Here is a 24,746-nt window from a genome sequence, read left to right as displayed (position 1 = left end):
GACACTTTCGCATTTACTTCTTTAATGGCTGAGGCCGCAGCTTCTACCTGCTTAAATTTTGCTTCTATCGCGTCAAGCCTTGTTTGAATGTTCTTCTGATAGGTGAGGAGGTCATCAAGAAGTTCTTCAACACTAGGGTCTGGGTTAGACTCAATGTCTCCACATAGCATCAATAGGGACACTACAAAATTCCGAATGATCAAACAAGCCAAAAAGACACTTTGTGGGCACGTCAGCTGAATCATACAACGAATACTGGTTTTGACAGTGGAATACTTGTTACTGACCTGTACAAAAAAGAGAAACGGATTTGGCATATTGTTTACAGGCCATCCGACGTGCCCACCGAAGCGGTAGGATGTGGACGGTCTTCTTATATGCTGCTGCGTTGATGTCGATCGCCCAGGAGGTGGTGTCTACCAGCAGTTGTCGGCGAAAGTCGGTCCATGTGTGCATGCGTCTTCAGTCTTCACTGCCACGATGACTAAACGTGGTGCGTCTTGCTGTGCGCCGGTCTCCGATGATACGCAGAGCAGAAGGAACTGTACAAAAGAGAGAAAGAGATTTGGCATGTTGCTCGCAGACCAGCCGACGTGCCCACTAGCCGAGTTGCCCCTAAGAACACAACTTTTCATCTATAGCTTTGTCTTTCACAAAAGCTTGGAAGTAATTTATTCCCCTTCTTTCAGTGATATAGTAGACGCTGTTTTGTTGCAGTTGTATAATTTGTGAACGCAGTGTAGACATCAATCTATATTATTTACGGCCTGTGATTTATCGTTCATCAATTTTGGCTGCACGTCCGCAGCTGTCTACAGCTGGCGGAAGCAACCTTCGTTTTACAAGTTCACTCAAACTGGTTACTACATTTTAATGTGTATGCTTGTTGCTGCTTCTTGTTAGCGAATTTGTTTCATCGTAAAATGCTAGCTTTTTTTCCCTGTGGTCCAATACTGATACATTGACAAACTTTGTCATTGCACTAATTTTTTCAATAACAATCTCCAGCAAATAGTGTCCTATTATTTCTGAAACCGCAAAACATTTTTGCACCCACTTAGTCGCCTAATAGTTTTGACTCAGAAAAAGCAATAGGTTTTTTCGAACCTCGAATTGAAAATAATATAAAAGCAGTCCTTCTCGCCAGCCTATTTGAGACTCAGCGTTCGTAAAACTAGTGAGAGATGTGCGTGCTTTTTTTAAATAACGGTGCTTCTCTTTTGTTGCAGTGGACATCGGCAAGTCATTGCTACGTGACATGCTGCAGAAAACATGCATTTTTTCACAGATTATACGGAAGATCAGTACCCCTTCCTGACGGCATATCTTGCGGTCAAGGTGGTCGCAAGGTATGTGTCCCTAAACCACATAATTTTTTTACCTTTCACATACTAGTTTATTGGGATATCATTGACTTTATTTTTAAAAAAAGTTTTCGCAATATCAAACCATTTTAAATATGATAAAGCAATGTCCCTTCAACAACTTCTGCGCTATAGAAAACGTTGTGTTGGGATAATGAAGTCAAATACCAGAAATGTCACAAAAGATCAACTTAGGTGTGATTTTGGTTTTAAGGGTAGCCCCTAAGGCCAAGTATATATACAAAAAGATTAAAATGATACTCTTTGTAACATAGGGTTGAAGGTTAGTTGTCGAAAATGCACAAGAAATAAAAGAGCCCCATTAAAAAACCTGCCAGCTTAGGGCGCCAAAGGGCAGCGGCATCTTATGTATGACTTATAATGACGGGGGAGTTCAAGCTTTGTTACGTTCAGTTGGCATCGCGGGAAATCCTAGCCATCTCATATCACCAAGTCACCGAAAATCCAATTGAGATGTGCTGGGGTTGCGAGGATTATTTATTGCAAACGGGATGTATGGCTGATGCGAAAAATTAGCAGCATCGGCGTTAGCGTAGCTGTCGGGGTTGGGGGTAAAAACCTTTAAAACGCTGCAAAACCGTCCCAGCGATGCTTTTTTATAGCACGACAGGCCTAATAGCGCGACTGTCAATTCAAGTGTACCGAAAGTTCGCCGTTCACGTTAGTTCCCTGGAGATATATGAAATCGGAAGAATATAGACAGACAAGCGAAAACACAAACGGTGAAATTATGCATTGTAATTCACTAGCTTACTTTGTCGTCACCTGGAGGAAAATAGTAACGCACTGCCTAGGTGAACGATACAAAAAAATAAAAATATTGAGATGAAAGTGAACCCCGAAGCTTATTATCTCAACTGACAACTAAGTAAAGTTGTTTAAAAGGCAGGGCAAATGTAAAAATGTATGAAGCACGAATTTGCAAAGAACGTTTGTGCATTTGCTTACTCAATCAAAGTGATGAAGGGTCCACAAGGTTTTTCAGCACAAGCGTACTTCAAATGCATTTTGTAGGACGCATTCGACTCACGGACCGTTCCATTAAAGCTGTTCAATACCCCCTGTGGTATTCAAAAAATGGGGTATTCAAGTTAGCAGCCAAAAATAATTATTATGGGTGGACTCTCCAGCTTGATAAAAGTGGGAGCTCTGTATTGACAAAGCTCGATTTTAAATTTTTGCAAACTGCTTCAGACTACTCTACACTACGTTCTCGTTCCCAACATGAGGCCGTCAACCACGTAAGTCCTGTTATTTCTTCTCCAGGTTTTGTCGCTAGGTGGGGAGTAGGTAGCACAATATTTTCCCCATGTTCCATTTCCCAGGTTTCCCGGGTGTGTCATTTATTTGTGTTTGAAGAATCAGTGTAGCGTGTTTAATATTTTCTACAATGTCGTTTTTTCAGAGCCCTAAATTGAACTCCCTGTAACGCTAGGTGCTCCACCAGCTGGATATGAACTGACGTGTCGAGGAAGTGAGACACTAAGCACTTTGAATTCCATAAGTATTTGTGGCCAAAGATATTGGCACTTGGTGGGTTCCTCTTTTTGTGACTTTGCGTCCCTCGATTTGGTTCATTTTATTCCCTTTCTTCCGCTTCCCTGGTGCCACCAGGGGGCAGACGAGTCGAGCAGAACTCGCATGGGCTCTCCAACCAACCCGCCGTGTCTGCGCGACAAGCCAAGTCTATCGTCCCAGTTTGGTATCACCGTGGTCTCCGAGTCAAGCGGGATCTACTGATACCATTTTTTATCGCCGTTGGGTCACCCAAACTCTCAAAATCAGCGATAGAAGATCTCCGCAGGTGGGTCGCCTGGCTAGCCTAACGCGCCTCGCCTAAACATCGGCCCAACCCGGCGTAGCTACGGACGCCGCCGCAGCCGCCACAGACGCACAGCGGCGGACGCCGCCGCAACGATGCTCGCCGACCCGACCACTGACGCCGCGCAGAATGCGGCAGCTTCTACGATTCCAGCGATGTCTACCCAACAAAATACGAGTGACACTGCCTTAACTATGCCGAACGCCCCGACATCAAATACCATACCGGAGCCCTTCATGGAGGAAATGCACGTCGCCGTTCATGAAGACGAAGATAGTTCCACTGAGTCAGCCCCGAGCTCCAACCGCTGGATCGTAGTGCGCCGTAGACACCGCGCCTTCGCGTCTGCGGTACCACCGAATCGCATCCCCGCAACTGGCAATATCCGAAAAAGCCCGAGCCCACCAGGCCGACAGTTCGTTCCCCCCCCATCGCCCCTTCCGCCCCCGGACATCAAGATAGTCCTGAGGACACGAGGCGGCCTGAATCTCTCCCGCATTTCTCCCCTGGAACTCGCAGCTCTCCTGAAGCTACAAGTGCAGCTACATCCCAACCGTGAAGACCAACTTCGCTTGCATTACCAGTCTAATGTAATCGTAGTGAGTACTCCTCATGAGGACCGTGCCCTGCGATACGCTTCACTCACTACGCTCTGCATCGAAGGGAAGACCTATGCACTGGCCACACATGCGCCAGAACCGACGAACACCTGCGCCGGAGTCATCTCAGGGCTGCCACTAGACCTTCCACCGGAAGACATCATCAACACGCTCATTGAGCACAACCCGCAATTACAAATCATCGACGGAAGAAGAATGGGATCTACTCCTCTATTCCAAATTACATTGAATGGAACAAGAATGCCCTACTGGATCCGTTATCAGCTGGTTACATTGCGCTGTCGCCCAGCCAAGCGCAAGACTGAGGCATGCCATCTCTGCTGGGCCACCGGGCACAGACCGGATGCCTACCCCAACCCCAATGCCCAACCACGCTGCCCAACCACGCTGCCCAACACGTGGCCTCAGCTCCCCACCAGATCAGCATATTTGTCACCCCCTTTGGATCATCTACTCCGGCCCACACCTCACGGGGTCCCCTGCCTGTCCCCAATGCTACCGACCCAGACCGCCCCCAAGAAACGACACCCGAGGTTTTGGGGAAGACGTCCAGAACTTCAACCAACTGCAATCAGCCTCACGTAAAACCACTGCCCCCAACAAGACCCCCAACAACGCATCCTAGAAGGACTTTCCTCCCCTCTCGCCTAAACAGCATCAACCTGTGAACCACCCCAAGCAACACCACCATCTGTCTCTACAAAACGCATGCGGTGGAAGCGACGCCAACAGGCCGCACGCAGGACCTCCCAAGGGGCCAAAAGCAACCTACGCCCAGGTGAGCTCCCATCACCCACCAGCCACTCCTCCCTCCAACAAGCCTTCCTTCCCTGCCAACCCTGCATATCCTATCCTCCACGAGTTACATCTACTGAGACAAGAAGTTGCCAGCCTGAGAGCCGAAAATCCGCAACTCCGAGCTCACCCTGTGCAACATACACAACCACTACAACTCTCTCAAAGTCCGCTCAACCAGAACAAAAAGCGAGCTTCCGAATCCCCCGACAATCCCCCAAGACCGCGTTACGCGTTTGGAAGAACAACTCAAAGAACAAGCTTCGAATATAACTGTCCTCCTCGACACAGTCCGCACCCTCACCGAGCAAACATCCCGCATGCAATCCAACCTTGAAGCACTAACCCGTCTCCTTCCTGCCTCCGCCTCCCATCAACCTATTTAATGGCCCACCCAACCACCTGCTCTATTACTCTGCGCGTATGGCAATGGAATTGTCGAGGATTCCGCCGTAAACGTACAGTGCTGCAAGCCCTTATCGACGGCACACCCGAACCCCGCGACGTTATATCACTCCAAAAACCGGGACCAGAATGCATATGTATTCACTTCCGCACAATTCAAAAGGACTCTTACACCACCATACTAGTCAGTAAAAAGCTCACAGCACAATACCTAGAACTGCCACCCGACATCCCCCCTCACACATTCATACGCCTCATACCCAAGACCCACACCACCCAGCCCACCTACATACTGAACGTGTACAGCTCTCCTCGACTGCAACACACCTTCCACGAACTGTTCAAACTAGCTATAAGACAGGCGAAAAAGCCCCCTTAATTATTACCGGAGATTTCAATGCCCCTCACCAGCTTGGGGTTATTCAACTCAGAACAAAAAAGGCAGACACTTATGGGAAACCATACAGCATCACCACCTCACCATTGAAAACAAAACATACATTCCAACCCTGGACGCACCAGCACACAACGAGACACATCTCGAGACCTCTCCATTACCAAACATACCCACCGCACCACGTGGCAACGTTTGGACTATACCCTCGGCAGTGACCATTACATTCTTAACATTACCACTACTACAGCACCTCTTACAGAAAAAAAAACCCGACCGCACACAATAATCAATTGGCACCAATTCCGAACTACCCGCATGCAAGCACTTCCAATCAACCCAACACCTCAATCATTTAACCTAACGGAGTGGATACGCGGAATGCACACCGATGTGCAGAAACATAGCTCTACGATTACAGCCTCTACGTCCTCCGTAACTCTAAACCCCAGACTCGCACACCTCCTTCAGGCGCTATAGGGCCTCAAAAAGAGGTGGAAAACGCAACGCCACAATATGAAGCTAAGCCGCAGACTTGCCCTCCTAGAAGGCGAAATCGAGCATCATTGCTTGCAACTGCAAACCACCGCTTGGGGACACATGTGTGACAGCCTCTATAAAGGCCTCAGCATGCAAAGAACATGGTCTAAAGTCAGGCACCTACTCGACCCCTCTACATCCAAAACAGAATCCCAAGCACGCCTCAACCTATTAGCCCATAATATCACAGGAGACCACCATACGTGGCCGCAAATTCTTACCGACATTTACATTTCGCCGCCGGAACCACAAGCACCTCTTGTAACACACTCTGGCACACCAAACCCCCAACTAGACACCGGATTCATATATGCCGAGCTGCAATCTGCCCTACATACCCTCACCCGCACCACGACACCTGGACCAGACGGCATAACATACACTACCCTCCGAAACCTAGAACCTCACTCACACCAACAACTCCTCGACTACTACAACCACTGCTGGGAAACCGGGCACCTACCAACAGATTTTAAACATGCCAGCATACCACTGATCCTCAAGCCTCACAAACCTCTCTCAGCGCTCAATTTACGTCCCATTTCACTCACTTTATGTATCTGCAAACTCTTAGAACAGATGATAGTATCACGCCCTAATCAGCCCCTCGATCAACAACGTCTTCTCCCCAATAACATGTGCGGATTTCGCGCACATATCGCAACCAACAACATTCACCTCCCAATTTATCATCAACTACTCAAAGCACTCCCGGATCAAGACACGTCGGCAATCCTTACCATAGATCTAACGAAAGCTTTTGGTAGGATCGCCCACTCAGCTATTTTGTCGTCTTTAAATAACTTGAAAGTATGCGCAAATCTCTTTAATCTTGTTAAATCCTTTTTGTCTGACCGTACAGCCACCCTTAAACTCGCCAATAGACAATCCCCAACCCTGCACCTCCCAAAAGTGGCGCCCCCCAAGGTTCAATCTTATCTCCCACACTGTTTAACATAGGTTTCATTCCTCTCGCTATCATGCTCATCAATATTCCCTTACTCCACAGCAGTCTATACGGCGACGATATAACAGTGTGGGTAACTCACGGCAGTGACGCCCACATTGAATCCACGTTTCAAATCGCAATGGACACCATAAGCAAGTTCGCCCACTTAGCAGACCTATCATGCGCCCCTGAAAAGTCCCACATGCTCATGCTAACTCCGCGTTGCCGGCCCACCCGTTGGACCTCCCCCATACAAATCCCCATCAATGACCAACCAATAACACCTACGCCATCCGTCACCATACTTGGACGGACCCTACAGCAAAATCGAGGCAACTCTTCCACAGTACAAACACTCAGCCGACACGCGACACAAATAGTAGGACTTTTCCGTCGAATCACCGCCGCTGCCATGGCCCTTCCTAAAAAGAGAGATTACAACTCGTTACAGCTGTCTTCACCTCGCGACTCACACGCTCCCTTCCTTACTTATCGCTTACAAAAGCGGAACTCTACAAATTGGAAGCCTTGCAGCGCAGGGTATACAGAGCAGCACCTCTCCTTCAACCCAACACCTCTACCATCCGCCTCATTTCAACTGGAACATTTAACACAATCCCCGAGCTCCTCGAAGCCCACCACCTTAGCCAACTTGCTCGTCTATCCACAACTCCCACAGGTTCGATCGTCCTGCAACAACTCAACCTCACTGCTCCAGGCCCCCCCCGCCCACCTTCACCCCCTACCCCTATCGTACCGAGAAAACCTCGATATCTTCCCCCTTCCCCGTCACATGCATCCTAACCACCACGCAGCCCGACGAAGGGCCCGTGCATTGGCACACTTACGCCTATTCCCCCATCTCCTGACTCCATTTACGTAGACGCCGCGGAATTCAGACGCCGACCAGCTTTTGCGGCTGCTAATATTACAGAAGACAGACCGATCCCAGCAGCTGCAGCCACCATCCGCAAAGCCCACCCCACGAGGCCGAGGAAGCGTCAATAGCTCTGGCCAAAACACACCAACCACACCCATCTCCCATATTCTCCGATTCTAAGACGGCCGTAGGAAATTTCGCGTGGGGACACATCTCCTTCCCTGCTGGCCAAATTCTCCTATCCCGCACTCCCCCCAACAAAATCATAATCCTACACTGGACCCCCGGCCACGTGGGCTTTGGCGATGCGGAAATGGCCCACCTGGCCGCTCGAGGACTCATTTACCTAGCACCAGAAGTGGACGTCTCACAGAACGGCGCACGAAACGCTCGTGAACCCTTGCTTTCTTTCAGCGACATTACCACACATTACCGCCTAGAGCGGCTAGAACTACCGCCCCCTCACACGTCTCTTCCTTCACCCTTGGACAGATTATGGCTACAATTAGAGACCCATTCCCTCCCCACCAGGCACGTGCTCCACCACATCTATCCCACATTATATCCCCGCCCAAACTGCCCGGCATGAGGCACTTGAAATACCACGCCACACGCCATTTGGGAATGCCCCTCTTTACCCCCGCTCCGTTTAGCCAACCCTCCCACTACCTGGATGGAGGTGACCGGGAGCTCCTCGCCCGAGCTACAGCTCCTGAACACCACTAGGGCTCAGGATTACCTGGTGCGCCTCTCTCCCCTCAGGGACACTCGCTAGACTGAGCCTCGTCAGAAATAAAGTTATTCTCTCTCTCTCTCTCTCTCTCTCTCTCCGCTTCCTTAGCTGTTTGGTGGTCTCAATTTCGATAATGTTATGTTCAAGATTTTTTTGAAAGCTCTCATTCAAGATAATCTTTTGAGACGAATATTTTGTCTAATGTCGGCGTATTCCTAATCTTTGATACGGAGCTGGGCGTAGGAAACCTAATAATGAACAAATTCTGATCATAATCGCCACCCGTTTAACCAGGTGGGGAACTGGTATATTGCGGATTCGATGTTTTGTATGAGCCTCGTACGCTGGAATTGTGGTGCCATGATGAGTTGTTTGCTGCCTAAGTATTGCCTCTGTTGTTATTCTCAGCCAAAAGTGATGCCTTCGTTGCGCGGGCACACGACGTCCCGTAGAAGAGAATTCGGCGAATAACGAACATCAGCACAAAAAGAACAAACAGCCGCTATTCTGGTGCAATATGCAATAGAAATACCCGAACGAAGATAATAAAATGTTCCACAACGGCAGCAGGAAAGCAATTGATCACAGGAACAGCAGTTCTATTCAAGCACGCGACTGTTTCAGCGCTGCATGAACACGCTGTCGGTTCTCAGCATCTTCAAATAAACACCACCACAAGCCCCAATCTATAGGATAAAAACAAAAAGACGAAAACCCGCAAGCCCACTTACAAGTAGAAAGAAAGGAGTGCAAAGAGTGTGTGTATGTGCGCCTGCATCGCCTCCTCAAAGCGTGTGAGAAAAGGGGCGTTTACTTCGCCAGTGGAAAAACTCGTGTTCTGTGGGGTCACAGGCCCCGCGAGATCATGGAATGACGACACAACGTCTCCACGGTCCCTGCAACGCTTTTAATGTGCACAGCATTAGATCCAATCACGGCAAAATTGGCATAACCCAGCATTTGGGGGAGAGCTTAATGTAGAGAAGGCCGGCGACGTGACTTTCATGGTGCTTGCAGAAGTGCGCTGCACGCTGGCGGTGCACGGAAGTGATTTTATGCACGCTGTGGGTGTGGGATTGCAACGAACCATTTGTGTGTACACTGCGACACCACGGATATAGAGTTTCCAGAAACTGAACTCAGGCTTATAGAGGCAGGTTTTTCAAAATGGAGCCATGCTGCAGAACTCTACTGCAATGAGTGTTCGTTGGATGGGCTCAAAAATTCACTTTGTACCTTTTTTTTTCCTTCATGGCTTGACAAAAGAGTACTTAAAATGCGCATATTTCTAGACGTAGGTACCCGTGAGGAAGCCTTCACAAAAACGCCGATTCGTCTATTTACCTTTATTTTGCGTCGTATTGTTCGACATAGCCACTGACCCGGATATAGCATAGCGAACCACTTGTCGCATTCATAGTGTCGATGAAAAAAAGACTGTTCGGTATTGTAGAGATTGTTTCAAAGCTGACACAGTTGTAGGTGATGTTCATGTACCTACCCTGCTGCGTCGGCAGTTAGGCTATTTCATGTTATCTTTGTCAGCAAAATATTTTGCGCTACAGGCTCCGTTGGAACTTGTTTACTTAGACCTGCTGTGGCAGAAACAGAAACTGTAAATTTATAGGACAATTTTTTTATATATTTGACTATTTTTATAAAACGGTTGGTGCAGGTTCGTTACTTGGAGCTGGTGTGTGCCAATCTGGTTATTGTTGCGAGCGAACACAATTACGTTTCTTGTGTTTTCTTTATAAAAATTTGTTTATATTTTGCGGGCATGACTGCATACCGCGGAAGTATTTATATACGTGGTGTGCTGTATTTTCTCAAACACATACGTACTTATACTGACACCCCAGATAAGCATCTGAACATAAGCAAATGCAAATTTTTTACCGCTCCGCAACTACCTCTTGCTGGCTCCAATGTATTTCTCCGTAATTTACCGTTAACAACATAAACAAGCACGAGTTTGTGGGTTCGATTCCCGGCCGTGGCAGACTTTTTCTGTTAGACGCAAAAGCGAAAACACACATGTGTACGATAATTTCGCACACGATAAAAATCCCCAGGTGGTCAAAATTATTACGGTACCCTCCACTACGGCGCGCCTGACCGCCTGCATCGCTTCGCCGCGTTAAACTCCACCAGCGCTCAACCAAACACTATAAACAAAATATGCCAATGCATTGCCTCTAGAAAGTTCTTAAAAGCGGTAAAAAGGTGTAAATGTCTTTCAAAAACGCAGCTTTTCTTCACCAGAATCCCCGTTTTTAAATATGCTACCAAATTTCTATGCATTGTAGCAAGAAAGGGCGCTGTGCTTTCTATAACCACGAATTGTTTTACTGTGTTCCGTGTTGTGTTTTACATTTGCAAATTTTTTCGCAAAACTGTTTTTTGTTACCGCCGCAATTTGGAAATTACTATAACGGGTAGAGGAACTTTTTTTTCCAGTAATTGTGTAGGCCAACCAAAAGTTTACGGACGGGATCAACCAGACATTTTAATAGTGTAATCGTAGATGCCCAAGTAGACTTTTGGGGACTTTTGGCATAAACTTACCGACCTACGAGCCACAACAATACATGGCGGTGATCCAGGAACGCTGGCAGCGTGCTGTCATCGATGTTACCGGACTTCTTTCACGCGGTGGCCATAACAAAAATCACTGCAAAAGTTTGAAGATGCCGGACGATCATGCTGCAGGTGTGATCTTTTTCCAGAATCATGAAGTATTAGCGACTGTTCTTGCCAAACAGCGCTCAAGTAAGTCATCCCTTGACGGCGATGACACGAAACCGGAGCCGAGCAGCCTAATTCCGGGCGACATAGGAAAGATTGTGTTTGACACACTGAAGGAGCTGTGGTCTACAGATTCTATACAGAGAGCGTAGGAGCTGTCAGGGTGTTTCGTGCTCCAAGGTCGAGAACTGGGCTAGTTGGTATACATTCATGATAGCGCTCGTGTTGTGTACTCCTCTCTCGTTCCGTTTAATTTGCGCTGGTAAATCATGAAGAGTTTCGTGCTTCAAACGGACGCTTCGTCATAACCGCCGCCGTGTTTCTCATGGAGAGGCATGACTATTTTTGTCCTGTGAAGCAATATATTTCTAAGCACCATAGTTATCGTTCTGGTGGAGTCGATATACTCGGCGCCGCTACGGCGCTGCACGTCGCCACCAGCGATACCGCTTCCACAACTGTTATTCCCCTCACCACAACCGCTGCCTCTTTTGCAAGCTGCTGAATCGGCTAATTACTGCGGTAGCACTCTTGTCAGGCGTTACCATGGCAACTTGCCCGCTTTAAACGCCTACGTGACCCTATCTTCAGAGTCATTCAATGCGAAATATTAAAAACATACTTAAAATTGATTTGCACCTGGGAATGCATGAATGTGGAGTTAAATTCCGAAGAATTTAGAGATTGGACGGTAGGTCCTGGTAATCCGTTCCCGTGATATATTATGGGTGGAAAAAAGGAATATGCATAAGCGTTGATGGTACTGTGTAAGCGCGCCTACATGTTCCTCGGGTGTCGCCGTCTAACCTTCTTTACTAACTTCTACTTCTGTCCAGTTCACTTTTCCGCTAACGTTAAAGCCAAGGGCTTCCGGAAGCTCGATGGCTCCATCACTGAGTTCTGGACGGATACTTTTGCACTCCATTACAATATGTCGCATGGTTTCTGGCTCCTTGCCGCAGTCTGCGCATAGTTCTTCCTGCACCGGCTCGGGGATAAGCGTTTTTGTCTGCAAGCAACCTGCTCGGGCTTCAAAAAGCACTGCACTCCCTTCGGTATTATCGAATAATTTTTCCCTTGTGATCTCCTGCTTCCCGATCCTGTAGATATCTAATAACTTCTTCGCCTCCATCTACTTTTTCAGGTCGTTGTTTCTGTTTCTTTCACTTATTTTTATTGCCTTGGTCGTTTCCCCTGCACTTCCAGGTTTTATATATTTGTACGGAGCCTTCTGGTTCTTTTCCTCCAAGAAACCGTAACACTTTGGCCGCCCATCTCAGATCATCCATATTGCTAATTTGTTCTTAAAAACATATTTTGCTCTGTTCTTATCTCACTTCAAAAGATGCCCATCCCATGCCGCCCCGCACTGCCTCATTTGTTGTTGGACTGTGTGCTCCTAATGCCAATCGACCTACGGCCTTCTGATTTACTTCTAGCCCTGATTGAATCTCTGATTTGACACGCACTACTGCGTTTGAAAAGGTGAGTGCTGGTACCATCACGCCCTTCCAGATTACCCTCACTACTTCATATCTGTTATATCCCCACAGTGCTGTGTGCTTCATGATAGGGACGTTTCTTCTGCCTTTCATTCTTAAATGCTCTTCATGAGTTCTGAGATACGCCTGACCTTCAAATAACCATATGCCCAGATATTTGTATTCCGTTGCCCATGGAATTGCTGTTTTTTGAATGAATACCGATTCGTTACGGGCGTTGTCATTGAAAAATAGAACTCCCGACTTTGCGGTGCTAAACTCTTCAGCACTTCAGAGCTGAACTCTTCAGCTAAACTCTTCGGAGCTTCAGCACTTCCAACGGCGCAAATGAGGTAGTGAGGTTCCGCAGGAAGCGTTCGTCCCATGCTGTTTGTTCCCCTTACCATACTACCCAGATCCTGACGGATCGTGCTGTCAGAATCTGGGTTGTACGGATACCTGACGGCTGGTATGTTACCCATTACCAGGTCGTAGTTGGGACGGCCCATGCAGGTGGCGATAGCTCGCCCACAAAATACGGCCTGTGCACCTATAGTGTAACTTGTGGTATTTCTTTATTAAATTCACCAAGAAGAACGACTCGACGTGACGTCCCAGTCAAAGAATCATCGTCGATCATATCACGGCGGACGATTGCTGTGTTGCTTGCAGTGTCTCGGAGCACGCTAGAGAATTTTCATAGCACTTGTCCAGGAACAACTGGCGCTCCCCTGATTAGAAGCGGTTAATTTTAACCGCTGGTGTCATTAGAGTTGGAGCCACGTTCACTTGCGTCCAACGTGTGGCCACTGTCGGAATTGATTTCCGCGGCTCTCCTTGGAGGCTCAGAAATCCGAGAGGCAGCTACTTTGTATTTCCCTCCCCATCCGCTTCGACAGTTATTGACACTGTAACCTGATCTGACACACTCATTGCAGGATGCGTTTACTCTGGCCACAATGAAACAGCAATGGGCGAGTTGTCCAGAACGATGGCATAGAAAGGTCTTTTGCGCTGGCTGTTTGTGTGTATTGGTTGTACCCTTTAGATCCCGCGCGTCCGGGGGAAACTTTCCTGGGTTTTCAAGGTTTTGCGCCTCCAGGTAAGTGTCCTTGACGCGTTCAAAGGCATTCAGGGTGGCCGACTTGCGTGCCTTCAAGAACACAATGAGTTTCGGGTGGAAACAACACTGGAATTGCTCCGGAATCAGCAAGTCGGGGAGAGCTTCTACATTTTGAAATATTGGCGACTTCCGCCTAGTGGTCGAAGTAGCTAGAGAGCCTCGCTGGAAACTGCCTTGCCGTATCGCCATCTTCGGCCCTGGCTTTCTGAAACTTCTCCTGGTTCCCTTGTGCTTCCTTTCGTGACTTCGCTGTAATCAGTCCGCTCCTCTGCAGTTGTGCGGCCAATCGCGGTCAGCGCTTCCCAAGACAGGCACATACTCCGGCCGACGTCCAAATTATGCTGAAGCACGCCTGCCCAGTAGCCACGTGCTCGAAGCGCTGCAAATAAGGTTGTAGATCGACAGGTTTTTCATCAAACGGGGTAGGAGCTAAGGGGGAATCAGGACGGAAAGACTTGAGTTCGTTTCGCTCTTGACAGTAACGATTGCGTTCATTTGCGACCCTTTTTGACGACGAATCTTCAACTCCAGAATTCGTATTTTTTTCTCGGCAACTTCCCCAAATCCCTAGCTTTCTTCCCGAGCTATTCGGGCGGCTTCTCGCCGTTTCACATTTTCCCGTTCTGCAGCGTCGCTGAGCCCTTCGCTCTTAGCTGCCCTTTCTGCACGCTGCTTTACCCGCTGCTCATTGACCCACTGGCGAAATCTGGTCCTAAGAGACCTAACTGCGTCCTGATCCCTACGAGGTTCTTGGCATACATGTTAGATACTTCGATGACATTCTCGCAGCGCTCAACTTATCAGCACATGTTACGTGTGGGATCTTGGCAGGATCGCCACTTTTGTCAGGAATGTGCAAAGGGCTTATCACATCAGTAGGGCGAAAGACGAAGACAGATTTATTGGCTGACGACTAGATTTAACCGGATGAAGACATGCACAAGACAGTAGGCTAGGGGACGGTATATAAGCAGGTACACAATGAAGTTCGAAGTTCTGCAAGTTCGAAAAGTTCGAGAGCAATGTCAAATAAGCAAGTGGGCTCCCGTTCTGTTGGCATGGGCCCTAGCGGCCCGAATATCCGTAACAACAGCGCCCAACAGACCTAACGGAGCGCCACAATGTGTGCGCCCAGACGCGCTTTTGAGCCTTGGCGGAGGGTAGCGACGATGTTAATGAAGAAGCTTTTGGACTGGCGTCTAACAGGTCGTTTCAATGCACCGCCGCTTAGCTTCCGGCCGTGGTGCCTCGAGGTCCCAGTTTCATTCCTCGCGTGATCCCTCTCCCATGTCACCGTCGCTGTCGTTCACCTTGGCTCAATTGCGTGGGCCACCTATCGTGTTGCCATTTATAACATGGTAGTCCACTGTCTGGGTATTTCGTTCTCTTTGTTTTCTTACCTTTATTTAGAGCTTTTCTTGCATTTCATTGCATGCAATTTCTAATTATTCTTTCTTTTGCTTCTAATTGTTGCATTCCCAATCGCTCATATTCACTTCACTGCATTGTAATAATCCCCATCTTGAGTAGCAAACGCTGCCACTAGCAGAGCTGACCTCTCTAGCCCACATTAAAGAATTCTCTCTCTTTCGGTTAGTTTGTGCGAGGATGTGACTGGGTCGGGACCACAAATATTTTTCAGGTGCATGAACGCGGAAACCAAATCTACCAGTAAAAAATGAACACTTTTTCCGTTTTGTCTCTGATGTAACCGAGCTTTCACTCTAAAATTTCTGACGAAATGTTGCACATGACATCTACGTTTGGGTTTTCGATGTAGGGCATGATATCGTTACTTCGACAGCCAGGAAGCGTATTGAAACAGAGTTGCTGCATTTCTGATCCATGCTTGAACAGAACTGAAGGCCAGGAATGAGAGAAAGACAAGCTTCAAGTTTTATTTACGTGACTCAGGAAAGACAGAGGCGTTCTGCGCTTCTGTGGGTTAAGATGTGAGAGTGAATAGTTGTGGCGGCGTGGTGCGACTCAATTTGAGCAAGATGTCGACTGGTGCAGTCTCTTGAAGTGTTTATTCTCTAGCGTCTTGTTAGCTCTGAACATTGGCTCTGAAAGCCAGAGAGAGTGCGTACAAGATATTTACTGATGATCTTTTCTCGGCTTTTACGAACACAGGTTGAACAAATGGTAGGCAGTTTAAGAGTGGACCCTTCAATTCAGGGTACCAGACTGAGCAACCTCCTTGCCTTTCCCCCCTAATCGGATCACGGGTACCTTCTGTTGAGTTCTTCAAATTTATCTAATTGAGGGATTCTAATAAAATGTGTTGAGTTGTTCCACGCAAAGAATGCCAATCCAAATGGGAAGGTTCGCGGAAGAGTGTAGATGTTTCCCCGAATTGTGTGCAGTTTAATGTTAATATCTAATGTTGCCACCGATCATCTTCGCCTAACTGTATTTTCAGGTGCTTGTGGATGTTCATTCAGCATCGACCTTTCTATTTGTCGAAATTGCTATCCCTGTGTGGCACGGCAAAAGATCGTGTTCCTGGACGTAGGATAACAAGGCATTCTTCTCGTATTTTTTGAAAAACCAGCGTGGTGTTTCGGGTCGCAAAGGGAAGACATGTGATTTCGAATGCCTCGTGGTCAGTGTTTTGTTCTTGTGCACACCTTTGTTTGGCTTCCGAAGTCAAGTTACTATTTTGGTTCATTGTAGAAGGGGATATCCTTCCAAAGTGTTCGTGTATACAGACTGAAAACAACAGTTTCATGTCCTTCGGCACTAAATGGTGCTTATGCTTCTATTCTTTATTTCACTGTATGGGTTGCCAAAACGATGGCTCCAAATTCTTAGTTTGTGTTTCTTTAAGAAAGAGGACAGAGGCAGCCACAAACTTTTGCCGAGTATTGACCTACTAGAATTGCTGCATCGTACTTCCATAGAGCCCCGAGTAGGTGTATATTGTGTTCTCGGGATTTTGCAGCTTCCCCGGAATGAAATTGATTTCGCCGTACTGCCTGTCGTATTGTAGGTTTGGATCCATGTTCTTCCCATAGAGTGTTTAGAGTGTCGCTGGATCAGGCATGTGTTCGTCAGGACTTTCAGTCGTTTTTACTCAGGAAGGGACAAGATTACTGTCTTCCATACGATTACCTGTCCTCATTCCAATTTCCCAGACGCCTCCTTTGGGCTTCTTGCGACATTAGAGGCCGAGCATGATACCACAGGCAGGGCGTAGAAGAAACTTCTCCGAGCAGGCATTGCACCTCCCACACATGCGTATCATTTCTGTTGCGTCCGCAATAACATCACTTTTTTTTCTATCTCTCCGCTTCAATTACAGCTTCTGGCTCTTGCCGATGACGTTTTTCCCTGACTGCTTGATGAGCACGGCTGATTGTGGATGGCTACCACCCACGAGAACGTTTTAAAAATGAGCCTAATTCCTTTCTCAGTAAAAACAAATTAATCCCAACCCCTTCAAACGTATTGCGCACAGTTGTTGAGTTTGCCGCGCAAAGGGCACGTTGAAAAATACCATGCCCTGTAACAAAGACAAAAGAAGAGGACTACAAAGCAGGCGGGCAGCGGGGATTGCGCGTGAGCACGCAATAAAGAAAGCAAAAGTCGTTCGATCTGACTGGAAGGGTGTCGGCCGCTTAACTGTCTTTACATTTTGGCGCCGGGAGAAGGCCGGCATCCCTAGCACTGACAACATTACGAGGATGGAGAAGCTGCACAGGCGTCGAAGCTGACAGGTGGTCAACCGTGATTGTCCGATCTTCCGGAAATCATCTACGGGCTCTCAGAAAAGAACTCCGCTCTCGCCGAGATGGATGAGCAGATCGCCGAGTCTCTTCACGGTGATGTGTTCGGCGAAGACTCTCAGGCGCTCTGTATTACCACAAGAAGATCGACAACGCGGTTAGCAGGATTCGGTCATCGCTGAACGCGTGCGCATCGACTGGCGCTGCCGTCACGAATGGCTACCCGCCGACGTGGGCGGCAATTACCAACGTGTCTGGCAACGCCACAGAAGCTGCTCACTGAGATTTCGTCAGTGAAGTCCTCGCAGCTCATGGCAGGCCACGAGCAAAACGTATACGCCTCGCCTTGCCGAAGCTTCAAGTACCTGTCTTCAGAGGTGAGATCCACGAAGTGGCAAGACTTTTGGGAGCACTACGAGGCCACAATACACGCTCATCCCAATCTCACATACATTGAAAATTTAAGTACTTTAAGGCGTATTTGAGCGGCCCTGCGAAGCCTGCAATTGAAGGGATACGCCTGGCTGACGCTACTTACAAGATTGCCGTCAAGGTACTCACGGAGCGTTATGGCAGAAAGATCTCCTTAGCGGCGATCACATAGGCAGCCTGCTCATCGTGGAACCGATAGAATCGTCGTCTGAAATATCACGGCTTCGAGGCCCCTACGAGCAGAGCCAGTTCAGGACGGGTTGTTTGGACAGCCTTGGCATGCCATCTGCTGAGTACGCGGTCGTTCTGCACCGGGTGCGGATGCGCTCATTGCCGGAAGACCTGGCGCTCCTCTACCGTAAGCGCACAAAGACGGGTACGGCCAGAGCGGACTCCACAGGACTATCCCTACAGGTTGAGGTTGTTGCCTGGCGCCGAGTGACGTCATCGCAACAACAGCTCATAAACTCCCCACCGCCTCCCGGACTCTTCAGTGCAACGATGTTCAACCGGAACATCTTTTTCTTGGCGCAGGTTAGTCGCTTGCCTGAGGCCAAACGTTTTCGAAGTGACCATGTTTGTCTTTTGCTGCTGCCCTGCCCCACTGGTGGGAAACGAGCGTTGTCTTCTTTAAGTTTCGGCGCATTTGTTAATCATCTTTTGAGATGCGGTGACGTCGAGCAGAACCCAGGGCCAGACTCTGTGAGCTCGGACAATAAAGGCCAGCTTCATTCTACTCTCACTGACCGTGAACTGGTTCTTCACGTACTTAATAGCCAAAAAGAAATAATGAAACAGATGAACACTTTTGGTGATGCGCAGAAAGCCTTAACCGACTCTTTCGCGCAGTTTAACGATAGGCTGGATTCATTAGAAGTTTCCGTCGCTCGCCTTGCCAGTTTCGGTGAGAAAATTCAGTCACTCGAATCAACTATCACGAAAGTTCAAAACGACGTTACCTTCGTATTAGATAAAATTGATGATCTCGAAAATCGCAGCCGGCGAAATAACATCATCATTCACGGCTTAAAAGAAGAACAGAATGAATCTCTGGAATCCTTGCACGAAAACGTGGTTAACACATTTTTGTAAGGTGGTGGTGGTGGTGAAAAACATTCTTTACTGAGCTCAAGGGGTAGGGAAAGGGTGTGGTCAGCCTCCTTCGTCCAGGAGGCCGCGGGCCTGCGCTGCATCCGTGGCTCGTTGCACCAGCGCGAGTTGACGCTCCGGCGCCGAGCTGGTCAGCGCAGACTCCCACTGCTCAGGGGATGGGGATGGGATCGGGTGAGGGTGGTGGGGACAGGAGTATACCAGGTGGTAAGTTGAGAGTGGGATGTCACACTGTGGGCAATTGTAGGGGAACAGAGATGGGGAGATGTGGGACAGGATGGTTTGGTTGTAGTATGCCTCGGTTTGCAGTCGCCGGTAGATATACGCTTGATGGTTGGAAAGAGTGTGGTGAGGAGGTGGGTATATCCTTCTTGTGTTTGTGTAATGAGAGAGAATGGAGGTGTATGTGAGGTCGAGTGGGCTCAGTGCCTGTGGGACAGGTGGGGCTTGTCCGGTTCTTCCTGGCCTTGCTGTTGGGAGTGCCCGGTTGAGGAGGTCGCGGGCTACGGCGTGGGCTGCTCATTCCCTGCAAGGCCGGTGTGGCCTGGTGTCCAGATGATAGAGATGTCGATGTCTTCGGGGAGGAGTTGTAGGATCTGGATGGCTTGAGGGGGTGCGAGGCCGGCTTGGTATAGGCGGCAGGCTTGTTGGGAATCCGATATGATGTTCAAGTAGGGTTTTTGTTGGTGGGTAGTGGTGGCATGAGCGATGACTAGCGCTTGGGCCGTTGCTACAGGTAGGTTCCGATAGGAGGCTGCAGTTGCTATTTCACCAGTTGAATCGAGGACTACCAGGGTTGTGTGCTTGTGGTCTGTAGATCGAGCAATGTCTGTGTACCGTGTGTGACGGTCTGAGCTGTGTCGTTTTTCAAGGAGCCTCACCCTGGCCTCTCGGCGTCCCCGGTTGTAGGTAGGATGCATGTGTTTTGGAATAAGATGGACCTTGAGGCGTTGACGGATGGTGAGAGGAATACGTTGCGGTGCTTGCTGTGAAGAAGGGGTAGTGCGTCCGATGTCCTGGAGAACTGTTCTTCCTGCTGGCGTCAATATGAGTCTCTAGAGGTGCGATGCGCGCTGTGCTTCCAACAGTTCACTTAAGGTATTATGCAGGCCGAGTGTGAGGAGTCGATCGTTAAATGTGTAGGTTGGGAGGCCGAGGGCTGCTTTGTAGGCTTTTCTGATGAGGGTGTCCAGTTTGTTGATTTCCTGCGGTTTCAGGTTGACAAATGGGGTGCCATAGGTGATGCGGCTGACTATCAGCGCTTGGATTAGCTTGCAGGTATCTTGTTCTTTAGGTCCGTATGTAGAGCCTCTTATTCTTCGGTAGAGGTGTGTTAGCTGTGTGACTGTTGTTTGGAGTTGTGGTAGAAGGGCCGCTCCGGAGCCATCGTAGTGTAAAGGTACGCCGAGCACACGGAGCGTGGTAACTTGTGGGATGGGGGATCCTTGAATGACAACTTGGGGATCTGGGGTAGTGGGAGGGGGTCGGCCTCTTGTGCGGGAACGCAGAATCAACAGGGCCGATTTGTTAGGTTCTGCTGTGAGGCCCCTGGGTTGGAGATAAGCAACGGTGGTGTCGATGGCTTGCTGGAGTGCGTCTTCTTGTTCTCCGCTGGAGCCATGTGTCGTCCAAATGGTTAAATCGTCCGCGTATAGGGCATGGCGAATGCCGGGGATATTGTCTAGTTTGCTTGGTAATTGGAGGAGTGCGATGTTAAATAGCAGGGGTGAAATTACGGACCCTTGCGGGGTGCCTTTGGCCGGTGTTTCGAAAGTTGGGGATTGTATGGGTCCGAGTCGCAACGTGGCTGTGCGGTTTCCCAGGAACGCCTTGACGAAGTAAAAGATTCGGTGGCCGCATTCGGTATGGTTGAGGTTTTCGAGAATGGCTTGGTGTGTTACGTTATCAAAGGCGCCCTTAACATCTAATGTGAGTAGGCCCTTTGGAGCGTCACGGCTGAGGTGGTCTAGTATTTGCTCTTTGATTTGTATAAAGATGTCCTGCGTAGAGAGGTGCTGGCGAAAGCCGAACATTGTTAGGGGGTACAGGTGTTTTTCTTCTAGGTGGGTAGTTAGGCATTGATGTGCTAAATGTTCGTAGATTTTTCCGAGACATGATGTCAGGGAGATAGGTCGGAGGGTGGTGGGTGATAGAGGCTTGTTAGGTTTAGGGATTAGCGTGATGTCGGAAAGCCGCCACTGTTCTGGATGGGTGCCCTGTTGCCAGTGATGATTGTAGTAGTCAAGGAGAACTTGGAGGGTATCTTCGCTTAGGTTTCGGATGGTGCGATAAGTGATGCGGTCCTTACCCGGCGTGGTGTTGCTGGTTAGCCGGGCCAGGATGGCTCGGAGTTCGGCCAGGGTGAAGGGAGTATCAAGGGCTTCGTTAGTTGGTCTGGTGTATTGAATGTCCGGTGTGGAGGGGTAAGTTGCAGGATTTCCGAAGAGGTGTAGCTTTATGGATTGCAGGAGGTCTCTTGGGGGGAGGGCACTATTTCGTATGAGTTGTTGTATCCGGTGATTCGTTTGTTTGTGAGTCGAGCTATTGTCCAGGAGAGATCGCAGTAAGTGCCACGTTTTCTTAGTGTGTAGGGTTCCTTGCAGTTGGTTACAAAAATCGTGCCAGTTCTGGGTTTAGAGTTGGGCTGCATAAGGAAACCGTAAAAATTAGTGTTTCAGGAGTAGAAAGGTGCCACCGGTTAGGAGTTAAAAACAGAACAAAATTCGCCCCGTAATTTTGAAGCTTGTTAATTTTCGCGAAAAACTCTTAATATTTAAGAACTGCCCTAAACTAAAGAACACAGTCATGTACATTACAGAAGACTTCTCCCAAAATGTTCGTGAAGTCAGAAAAAAACTTTGGGAGAGCACAAGTGAAGACCGCAAGCGGAAAGAGGACGTAAAGCTAGTTTTTGATAATGTGTCTGTGAATAGATATATGTATGTCTGGGATGAAGAAAAAAATGATATGGTGCCTCTTCGAAAACGATCAGCCATATGACAACCTTCCGCATCCCGTTATATAAAGCTACTAAATGGTAACTGCCGTAGTATTGTAAACACGACACTTGACCTAGAACATCTGATACATGATGCGGACATTGTTGCACTGACAGAGACCTGGCTTCACCAGGGAATCCATGATAGCGAATTTGTTCCCCCAGATTATCGTGTTTATCGCAAAGATGGTGATTCCAGGGGAGGTGGTGTGGCGTTACTTTTTAAAAATAACATACAAATTGCTAGAATGGCCGACCCCGCTGGTGGTGAGGCCTTATTCTGTAAAATGTGTCGCGACGGAAAGTGCCTAGTCATTGGTGTTTACAGACCCCCTGGTACCAGAATTGATGCTTTGCAGAATTTAAAGGAATGCATTGGTCTCCAGATAGCGAAAGACACGAAACTTGTGCTCTGTGGTGACTTCAACCTACCTGGTATTGAATGGCACACCTTCTCTTCTGGTACTCATAATACTTTTAACAACGACGAGTTATTTGATATTGCATTTCGTTTTGATTTGGTTCAACTAGTTCATGAGTATACACGTATTTACGGAGAGAGCAAATCAATACTTGATCTTGTTTTTGTTCGGTCCAAAATTGACGGTGACCATGAGTGTGAGGTACTGGATGGTCTCTCAGATCATAAGTGTCTCTTAGCTCAATTTCGTTTCTCTCTCCCAAAGACAAAGTTGAAAACGACTCGTGTACCAATTTTTTCCGCTGCTAACGATGTTTGTATACCAGCCCGATCGGAGTCTGTGTATGATCCCTTTTTGAGTACTTCTTCGGACATTATGTGTGACGCTAACTCTCTCTGGGTGAAATTTAGGAACACAGTACACGCATGCATTAACCTCTATGTTCCCTTCCAGTATCGACCAGGAAATCCCTCGAATCCATAGATCACCCGAGACGTCATTCATTTAAAAAGGAAAATCAATCGCCTGAACAAACGGTTCAAAATAAATCGTAATACGAAGCTAAAGGAAGACATTTCCCAGCTCTCTCGTAAACTAAAAGACCTAATGCAAACAGAGCGGCGTACACTCTACACAGTGCGCTTGAGTAGCATAAAAAAAGAATCGCCCTCCAAATTTTGGCGAAGAATAACCCCTAAACACTCGGAAACTAGCACTTTCGTAATAGATAACATATGTACCTCGGATTCTACAGAAATCTCAAATTCATTTACCGAAAATTTCAAGTCCGTATTTACATTCGACGAAGGAACTACCCCGCTTTTCTATAAATATAGAATGCTGTCATCTCTTGAGGATGTCATAACTACTGAACCCGGTATACTTAATCTACTCCTTAATTTAGATGAAAAAAAATCTCCTGGACCTGATGATATACCCAATGCTTTTCTAAAAAGATACGCGGAGTGGTGCGCCAAATTCATTGTTATTGTTTTTGATTTGTCTCTTTCAACTGGAGTACTGCCGGAAGATTGGAAAGTGTCCAACATTAAACACCTGTTTAAACAAGGGGATAAACAGTCAGTTACGAATTACCGTCCTATAGCTTTAACCAGCACTTCTTGTAAATTATTAGAACATGTCATTCACAAACACATATCTACTTTCTTAACAACGCATTCGATTCCCTCCTCAGCACAACATGGTATTAGGCGCGGCTTTTCCACTGTGACCCAACTTGTCGAAACCGTACATGACTTCACAGTGACTATCACTGACCGTAAACAAACAGATGTAATATATATAAATTTCGCGAAAGCGTTCGACAAGACATCTCATGCAAAACTAATGATCGAACTACGTGCCATTCTTACAAATGATAAATTTTGCAGTTGAATTCAATCATACCTTACTTCACGTTACCAATGTGTCATCTTCAGCGACACTCCTTCTAAAATAGTAACTGTCACTTCGGGTGTACCCCAGGGTTCGGATCTGGGTTCGTTGTTATTTCTTTTTTATGTTAACGACATTTTTGGCGAGCATGACATGAAAATTAGGTTGTACGCTGATGATTGTTTGATTTATTCTACTGTAGACTCTTTGGATCACCAGATTAACATAATTTGAAGCTGAACGATGTTATTCAGTGGTGCAACACATGGCAGATGTCTGTTAATTAAAAAAAAAAGTGCTGTTATGTCAATCACAAACAAGAAGCAACCCCTTCTTTTAATTTACACAGTCGATAATAACGTGCTAACGCGGGCAACTGAGTATATATATCTTGGTTTACATATATGTAACAACTTGCACTGGGATAAACACATTACAAACGTTGCTAATCAATCAATGTATAAACTTCACTACTTGAAAAGGTGTCTCAGAAATGCTCCAAGCATAAAATTACTAGCCTATAAAAGCATCGTGTTACCCATTCTCGATTATTGAAATGTCATTTGGGACCCTTTCACGGCGGCTAACTTATCTAAATTAAATCGTGTACAAAATAAAGCAGTCCGTTTTATTTTTAATTCTTATGGCCGCGCTTCAGTTTCGGAACTGACAGCCAAGGCTGGTTTATTGAACATTGCAGACAGAAATAAATTATGCCGCCTACGCTTTCTTTTTCATATTGTGAAGAACCTTCTCAAAAGCGATACTCATCAATACTTAACGTAT

At 47.5% G+C, this 24,746-nt stretch overlaps 1 pseudogene; it reads left to right on the top strand.

Moving 5' to 3' along the window:
• The first annotated feature begins 18,314 nt into the window (after window positions 1-18,314).
• On the top strand, window positions 18,315-22,145 carry LOC144159768 (uncharacterized; annotated as a pseudogene).
• The last annotated feature ends 2,601 nt before the right edge of the window (window positions 22,146-24,746 follow it).

Source organism: Haemaphysalis longicornis, unplaced genomic scaffold, assembly GCF_048455015.1.
Source record: "Haemaphysalis longicornis isolate Haplotype H1 unplaced genomic scaffold, Haemaphysalis longicornis Haplotype H1 scaffold_10, whole genome shotgun sequence".
Lineage (NCBI taxonomy): Eukaryota > Metazoa > Arthropoda > Arachnida > Ixodida > Ixodidae > Haemaphysalis > Haemaphysalis longicornis.
The sequence above is the reverse complement of the archived record's forward strand: the minus strand, read 5'-3'. Positions and strand labels throughout refer to the sequence as shown.